The sequence below is a fragment of the Caloenas nicobarica genome, chromosome 3 (genome assembly GCF_036013445.1).
Source record: "Caloenas nicobarica isolate bCalNic1 chromosome 3, bCalNic1.hap1, whole genome shotgun sequence".
Taxonomy (NCBI): domain Eukaryota; kingdom Metazoa; phylum Chordata; class Aves; order Columbiformes; family Columbidae; genus Caloenas; species Caloenas nicobarica.
The window spans coordinates 118,907,760-118,916,388 of record NC_088247.1 but is presented as its reverse complement, the minus strand read 5'-3'; positions in this window follow the sequence as shown (position 1 = coordinate 118,916,388).

Below are 8,629 nucleotides of genomic sequence, written 5' to 3'. Positions count from 1 at the left end.
AAGGTAGATTTGTAAATGGAAATACCGGAGTTTGCAATCTGCTACTGCTGACACAGCTACACATGAGTGGTGGATACTAGTTATCAAAGAGCACACTCCAAGGATGCATTTTGTTTGCATTTCTAGCACATTTCAGAGAAAAAAAAACCCACCAGAACACATTACCATTTGCACAAAAGCAAAAATCCCTTAAAGTGGTGAATAAGCACTATGCTATTAATTCTGTGGCCATTGCTCTAGAGCGTGAGCTAGACACTAGAAAACTGTTGGAATTCTGGAGACACAAACTACACTTGATGGCATCAGTTACTGTAGGCAAGTCACTTGGACATACTCTAGCTATGAATGCAGCACAATCATGCTGCTGAGAAGGGGAAGCAAAAATAAGCCATAATGCTAAAAATACCTCTTCTGACAACATATTAAACTAAGTTTGTAATTGCAACACACTTGATTTTCTAGAAGAATGAAGGTAGAGACATCCACTCCACGAGGTTGTCTTGCACTTAGCAAGTGTGGACACAGCATGATCCAGTTCCAATCCAGCCTGGGTACATCACATTAGCACCCTTCCTCACACCACACAGCTAGAAGCAAGACCACGAATGTCCAAAAGTGCTATGCAAATTCAAAAGCAGCCACCCACTCCCCAATCCAACCAGGAATCAAGCCTAGGTGTGGAATTCTTCTCAAGAAACAGCACTAGCAGGTGGAGCCTTAGCTGTTTGTGACAAATACCTTGGGGAAATCCCAAGTACGAGCTAAAACAAGAGACTAACGCAAGATACTCTCAGATCTTGTGTTATGTTTTTACTCCTTTTCCAACTGTTTCTAGTGCTACAATAATGAACTAGTCATTTGGTTTTTAGTCTTAAGCAGTTCACCTACCATCTCCAGTGAACTCAAAATTGACAGGCAGCAAGGACGCTTCTCTCCCCAGTGAAGAAGTAAATAAATACGTGTCACCAACCAACCCGTTGTAGTGGCTGGCAAGTTACAGCAGTAAATCTGGGAGCTGATCCCATCACCCCAAAGAACATTTCTCAGTGCCCCTTGGCAAGGAACACAATCAGACAAGTTGTAAGTACAGGTGTCAAATTCACCCAAGAGGAATTTCTTGGTGGAATTTATCTATATTAAAAAGTGTCAGGGTATATCCAGGACCACTATATTGCATTTGCTTGTGGTTATTTCCTCATGTCTCAGTGTCTGCTCCTGATTTCCAGCCACCCATCAGGAACAGCAGGCCAGGTTCTCCCCAGGGTTAGATTTCCAAGTTATTTCATCTGGTCTCCCTAACAATCAGGATGTGTTTTAATCTGCCAAGTGTCCCTCAAGCTGAACAGAATTTGTTTTCCAAGAAATTCCAGTATTTTTAATTTTTCTTTTATTCCAACCTAGGATAAAAGAAACAAATAACTTCCTATGGAAGTGACATTTGGGGAAAAATTGTGTGGCTACCCACGTGTTCTATTTTAGTATGAATTACCGACAACAAATTAATGTTTAGTACATAAAATTCTTATCATACACTTGAACTCATATCTTGGTAGAACGGTATGATTACTTTCATTCTGCTTTGAGTTTCAACATGAAACATGTCAAACAGTTCAATAACGCATACATTGTCCAAATGACACATTCTCATATTACTACAACACAGAAAAATTGAGTTAATTTTCTCTCTTCCTGTCAAAAGCTACAGTCAGATTGACGTCGTCCCATGAAACATTCTGATTTCCACTAAACTGCATTTTCTAACAGAAAACTGTTCCATTAAAAAAAAAAAAAAAATCAGCCAGCTCTAATGTGCCTGAAGTCTATGCAATTAAAAAAGTTTCTAAATATAGCTTTAATCATGGCCGACCCCAATCTTCTCAGAAGTCCTTGCCCTCTAGGCCATCCCAAAGGGATGGGAACATCCAGTAACAAGCCAAAAGTCTCATGACAGTGTATTGACCCCATTTGATATTTATCTCTAGCCATTTGCGAGAGCTTCCCATGAGCTTAATTAAGCTCATTCATTTCCACAAATTGCGGCATCCTAGAAAATATCAGACTTTCCTTTGATAGATGAGATTCAAATGTGCAAAGCCCTCAGGGAGGCTAGGTGTCTCTCAGGCTATTTGACAGAGTAGTTCATGAAACAACTCATCTAGTCCCTCCCCTCTAATGTGGAAATGAAAAGCACATAGGATTGTATCCTGGCCAATACAGACCACAGCAAAAAGCCACTTGCCACAAACTTCGAAAAGTCACACATGCACATTGCGGAGGAAGCTGTGCCCTTTGACAATAGAAGCGGTGCTGCAAAGCCACAAAATTATTCCTGTCCTTTAAGAGGATATTTAGAATGAAACACTCTTGCATCAACAAGATTTGATAAGCAAACAGGGTGAGTGTTTCTACACCAGCATTTGGGTTTGCTCCGAGTATCAGCTTCATCTTCCCTAAAGTACATTTTTCTATTTATGCCGACTATAGCAAAGCTGTTTAGCGCAATAAAGCCCATTTGAGGGGACACTGTAAGTCTTCCGCTATGTAAAAGGCTGCTGCAAAAATTCCCCTATTATTTAACACATAGAAGACAAGAAATATTGGACTTTGATTCCTACATATCGGGTAAAGATAGTCAAACATGTAGAGATGAAGGCAGGAAGACTTAGTTTTTATCATAAAGGTTTTTAAAGGGAAGCCAAACAAACTTCTGTCTTGAATAATGACTAAAATTGATCCTGCCTCAGGACAAAGTAATATGCTAGTAAATCCCTCAGAGTTGCTTCAAGTTGGGGTTGTTTGTTGTTTGGTTGTGGTTTTTTTAATTTAAGAAAATCCATAATAACTGCAGGTTGGAAAAAAGCGTACCTTAGTATCCTGTACAAACCTTTTCCTAATATCAAAACAGAAGCAGGAAAAAAGTCCTTTTCTAACACAATAAAACATTTTCAAAAAAATCCAGCTTTCTTTTATTTCACACCAAAACACTCAAGCACAAGGTATAAGCTTAAACTCCATCCATCACATTTTTTTTTCCCACAAATGTTCTCCTTTACAAAGCTGCTTCAGTCTTGTATATGCTTTGCTGAAGACCAGTGCTAATGTAATAATATTTTCACTTCTTGCATATATTTAAGCACTCCATTTACTTCGAGATCTTGGTTCATAATTCCTTTGATATTATAATTGTTTCCTTTGCCCTTAACATATTTACACAGAGTCCGCACCAAGGAGTTCAGGCACTTCATGCCGAGGAGAAGCATTTGGTTCCCACACCAGTTCCATCATTCCTAATTTTTCCAGCTCATTTAGCACCTTTTCTATTGTTTTATGCATATTGAACAACAGTTTCATCTCAGCTGTGCTACCATAGTTACTATATTTAACTAGAAAAAACATTTTCATCTTAGGGGCTTTCAGTTCATCCAGTACCTCAAATTAAAGCTTTTTTCCCCCCTTTGCATTTGATAACAAATTATCTTGCTGCCATAGCACAAATACAGCTCTGTTTTATCCAGTACATGGACATGCAGGATTTCCAGTGCTTGTGTTGGTCTGGGGTTACAGTGAAGTCTATTTATCAAATTATTTGCCTGAAACAGGATGCCACCACCCTGGCATCAAAGCATTTGACTGAGAACAGTCACAGACTGTTTCCTAATAATGACTTCTGTGCCCTATAACAGGGAAACAGGACTTGAAACAGTACATGTGTCCAGCTCCAATGGAAGGAAAGACAAAGTAGACTTCCTGAAGAACATGCTTCTGAGACCCATGAGAATATCCTAAAGCACAGAGAAGTGGCAGTTCAATAAGCAAAAAAAAAAAATTTCACCTCTCCCTCCTCACCTGCAATTCTCTGTCAAGCCCCAAAACCCGAGGTCAGAACATCATTCAAAAAGTAGTATTTAGCACACTTTACTGGATAGTGCCACTGTTAAATCTTTTTTCTTACGGGATTTAAATAAGTCATCTTCTGTAGCCAAAGCAGCCTTTTTTCTTTAACGTTTTCTCTTTCTGTACATATCTTGCCTAGAAAAGTATGATAGATATAAACCAGCCTATCTAAGATTTCATACTTCACTACAGGTTTATTGTTAGACCTATATTAATTCAAAGTGGCAAGATAAGAAGTTTCAAGCAGATGAAGGTGTCTAAAAATCAGCGAGCCAGCCAGCAGGTATTGAATAGCTCCAGGGAAATTCAGCTGTAAGGACCTATTTACACAGGTGCTGCTGCCCCAAAGCCCCAAAGAGTACTTAAAAAAAAAATTTAAAAACCCACCACAGATTTTGTTTGGTTGTTGTGTTGGTTTGGGTTTTTTTTCCCCAGTTACTTATTATTTCAGGACACAATGTGGGTACAGAAAATGAAACCACTGCTGAAGGGAAAGGGGTGAGAAACAGAGCAAGAAAGAAACAATTTTGCTGCTCTATATCTTGGCCAGAAACCTACAAAAATAAGTGGCTTGTGGACAGCTAACCCAAGGTCAGCAAAGCTTCCACAACTAAGCAGTTCCAGCTGGTAGGGATTTTCTAATTCCCCACTTACAGGAGCCTATCACATTATTTGTTTATATTCATGCAGATCTGGGATTCAAGATACAGATTTTCGAACAGCAACCACAAAAAATACTAACAGCGGCTATAAGTGGAATTATAACAGCAAGACTTCCGGGAAATTATGTGCTTCCTATACAATGCTTTTAGGCACAAGGTGCACACATAGAAACAGTCAAAAACTGAAGAAAAATGAGAGCCAACCTTATTCTGTCAATGGTGACCTATTTTGTTCAGTCTAACAGCTCAAAAAGCTACAAATTTGGTGAAACATGGATTGTGAAACCATCACACTCCTCAATTACTTTTTGTTGGCCAGACAGGCAAACCTGTCATTTGACAACACATCATGATCCAAGATAGTAAACTTTATCACACAGGGGTCATGAGAAAATGGCCACAGGTACAGCTTGCTAACCTTCACTAGATAATTTTTCACAGTTATCATCCAAAAAGCGTAAAAGATATGTTATCTTTGAGCTCAGTTTATTGTAACACAGGTGAGATTCCCTATAAAACCACTTACTAAGTAACTGTTGTGTGTTCTTCAACACAAAGTCAAATCAGTAAAATGTCTTGACAGCCAAAGTGTCAGGAACAAGACAACACCTCTCCTTTCAAAGACTAACACATTATTTATCATTCTGCTCTGGCTTACCTTTTCTTGCCACCCACTCTAACACCAAAAGCACTTCCCTGCTTCATTTTTTACTTCATATGTGCACAAATACTTGAAGCCAAAGCCAATAGTTCTAGAACAGAGTCTGCATTTTTCTGAACACCAAGAATACTTTGGAGTTTTTGCTCTTACCTGTGAGATAAGTAGGTGCTTGACGAGGAAATTTTGGCTTGTGTTCATCTTCTGTGAGATATCAGATGAGTAGTTTCTGTGTGGAAATTTGAAGAACAGATCAGCTTAATTTCTCTTGATTCTTCTAATAAAGTTTTGTCCTAACAAATTTTTTCTCTATATTCATTGCAGGTACAAGCTCAAAGACTGGTTTTTGAACTCCCTGGCTTTCCCTATCAAGGATTTTGGGTTTTTTCCTAACCTTTAAGTGAAATCAAGGTCTACAAGAGTATGTTTAAGTGAAACCTGTCCAGCAGCCCACGTGGAAATTCACAGCCAAATTGACATGCAAAACTTGGTAGTTTTGATACTAAATTTGAACTCTATAGAGAATCAAGTTCAAATTTAGTATCGAAACTTCTCATGCTGATTCTTACTTAAACTGGAGTATGTTACACTGCCGAGAAATATTAACCCTTGTATTGTTCAAAAAGGCATTGATTAGGACAAATAAGAACCAGGCATCTAAAGCCTCTTTGAGGACCTGGCTGTTTGTGTGGCCTATTTACCTTCTTAGCATATGGTCTGATCAATACCTCCCTACAGCCACAGCAAGTTCCTTCCCTTCTCCTTTGAATTTTGGAACCAGGTCTGAGTATAGGACAGTGGCAAGCACCACAAGAATCTACAAAGACAGCGTGCAAGGTTCCTATTCTTTCCATACCTGAAGCTGAAATAACTGAGCTGCTCAGTTCTCTAGACCACAACATGTCTATGCATAAGCTACATATCCCCAGGAACTTTAAAGCCAAGCGCAAATTCAAGCAGTCAAAACCATCTCAGAGATGACAAGCTACAGCTCAATAAAACAATTACAGAGGCAGCTGTACTGTTTCAAACTCACTGTCATTTTCAGAGCAGAATCTTCAGCAATAGTGCAACTGTTCAAAGAGCAGCCAAAAGCTTCACTGGTTTCTGGTGACACAGAAAACACTATTAAAGCCAGAGCACAAGGAAATAGGACGGACCTTTGAAAAAAGCCTACTAAGAGCCTGACTTGCCCAAGGTTGACCACGCTACACACTTGATATCAAGTACACCAGCTATCCCACTGGAGCCACAGCCTCAAGTGCACAACAGGATCAACGCAAGAGCACCCAGCACCCTGCAGAATCAAACCCTAAACTAGTCAAGTTTCAACAACAGGTGTGACAGGCAAGTTACCATCTTAGGGAAAAGGACCAGGAACAAACAGCTGCTGTGAAATAGCAAGTCTCTTGTTAGAGGAGACTTTCATTTGTTCTCATACAAGCATAGGTTTGTGGTAGCCTATAAGTAATCCATTACCTGATTTATATTTCATATTGCGTGAAGATCATCTATAGTTTGCCTTTTTTTAATGGCTAAATATCTTACACCCCCTCATACCAGTAAGCATATTCTAAACACAACCACGTTTCTACTACAGCATTTTCCAAAACATTGCTAACAATAGATTCCTAATAAGTTATAGTAATAAATTATCACTTATCTTAGTAGACCTATTGATTTGCAGCAGAGTAAAACTATGGGCAAAGCACACACCTGGGTATCATCTGACTCAAAACAAAATTAGTCTTTGCATTTAAATCCTGCTGCAGTCAACCCTAAAGAGTACCACCCAGTGCAAAATAGAACAAAACAGCCATGAAATTAAAGAATCCCACCAACAGTCAGCAGTCCTAAAAATGGTCACACTAGGGAAGAACGTGTTTGCAAGGAATCCCAACAACTGTACACTCAGTCACTTCTCTAAAGGAGCAGACTGACCACCTTCCTCTTTTCCGTCCACCTTTTCTTCCTTTTTGCCATTGTTTCGCTTAGTGGATTCTTTTATCTGCTTGCATTTAATTTGTGTTGACAAATACAGATTACACTTAGATTTCTTCCTTATACTTAGAGCTGCTTTTCTATAACCCTTTGTTCTGTTCCTTCTTTTCATCTTTTTCAAATATCCAGGCCCAAGTCTCTATGAAGAGTGTGTCTACACTAGCAATTTTAAGCATAATGAGCCTGAGTATTTGACACAAATATTTAACTCCAAATTAACCTCCCGCTCTGACTAAGTAGAGATATGAGGAGCTCAGAAGCAAGTGCTTCAGGCTGAAGCTTTCCTTCCATTACTATGAGAAAATTGTCAGTGTAAACACTGTCTATTTCACTGCAGCTTAGTGATTACTTATAAATTTGTTGAGTAAGTACTATCTGGTAGTGCCTTGCACCTCCTTTCCTCAAGCATAAGTGACCATGGGAGGCACCTGGTAGTGCAGGAAAAAAAAAATCATTGAAGTTTTGTTTGTTTTAGAACTATTTTATGGCCATTTCTACAGCTGCTCTAAAGCTACGTACTTCAAGAGATCTGATCCCTTAACCTGTTTGTTGTGCTGGTATCTTCCTATACCTTCTAGCATGAGAAACATCTTTAGCCCAACCCTAACACTGCACTACACTTAGTTTAAATGTCAAAGTGTAAAACCAGAATCTTGGTTAAAAAAAAAAAGCATATTTTAAAAACACGGTAACTAAAATATTCGACAAGCTTAGGGCAGATAGTCTTTATTTTTTTTAACTCGCATTCACTAGATAAACAATTCCAAAGAAAAAGAAATTATATAGTTTTTCTCTTGCCTAAAGAATACCTTCAGATGTGATTTTTTTCAATGCAGTTCATATGTTTGCTTTCCCCAGTCAATCCAGAATACTAATGGTAAAGCATATTAATTATCATCTGTATAGGAAGACTTTACCTAATCATAAAGACCATAACAAGTATTTTCTTCATTAGAGCAAATAAAAAAATATCACAAATACCAGTGAGAGGCAGAGTAAAATTTAGTTATAAACAGGAATTATCAGCACCAGTTTGAACCTGTTTGTTAACAGGTTTAGACCTGTTAACAGGTTTGCTCAGGCAAGCTCAGATGTGAACATCTTTTTTGACATCTCTCAACACCAACATCCTTCTCCATTTGCTCAGTCAGTCCTGGATTTGCTCTTGTTTCAGTGAGAAAGAGCTACCCAAGGCATCAGTCATTTCTCAGTTTCCAGGGGTACATCTAGATTGATTACACAAAAGGATTTGTACTTTCAAGAGATTTTTATCAGAATGCATTATTTGCCCAACTATTACTTGTCAACTCTACATACACTAGATCAAAGCACAAAATCAGTTGTAGTAAATCCTTATATCAGACTGGCAGGACTTTGTCATGCATGTATTTTCATAGATATATTGAGACTTGTT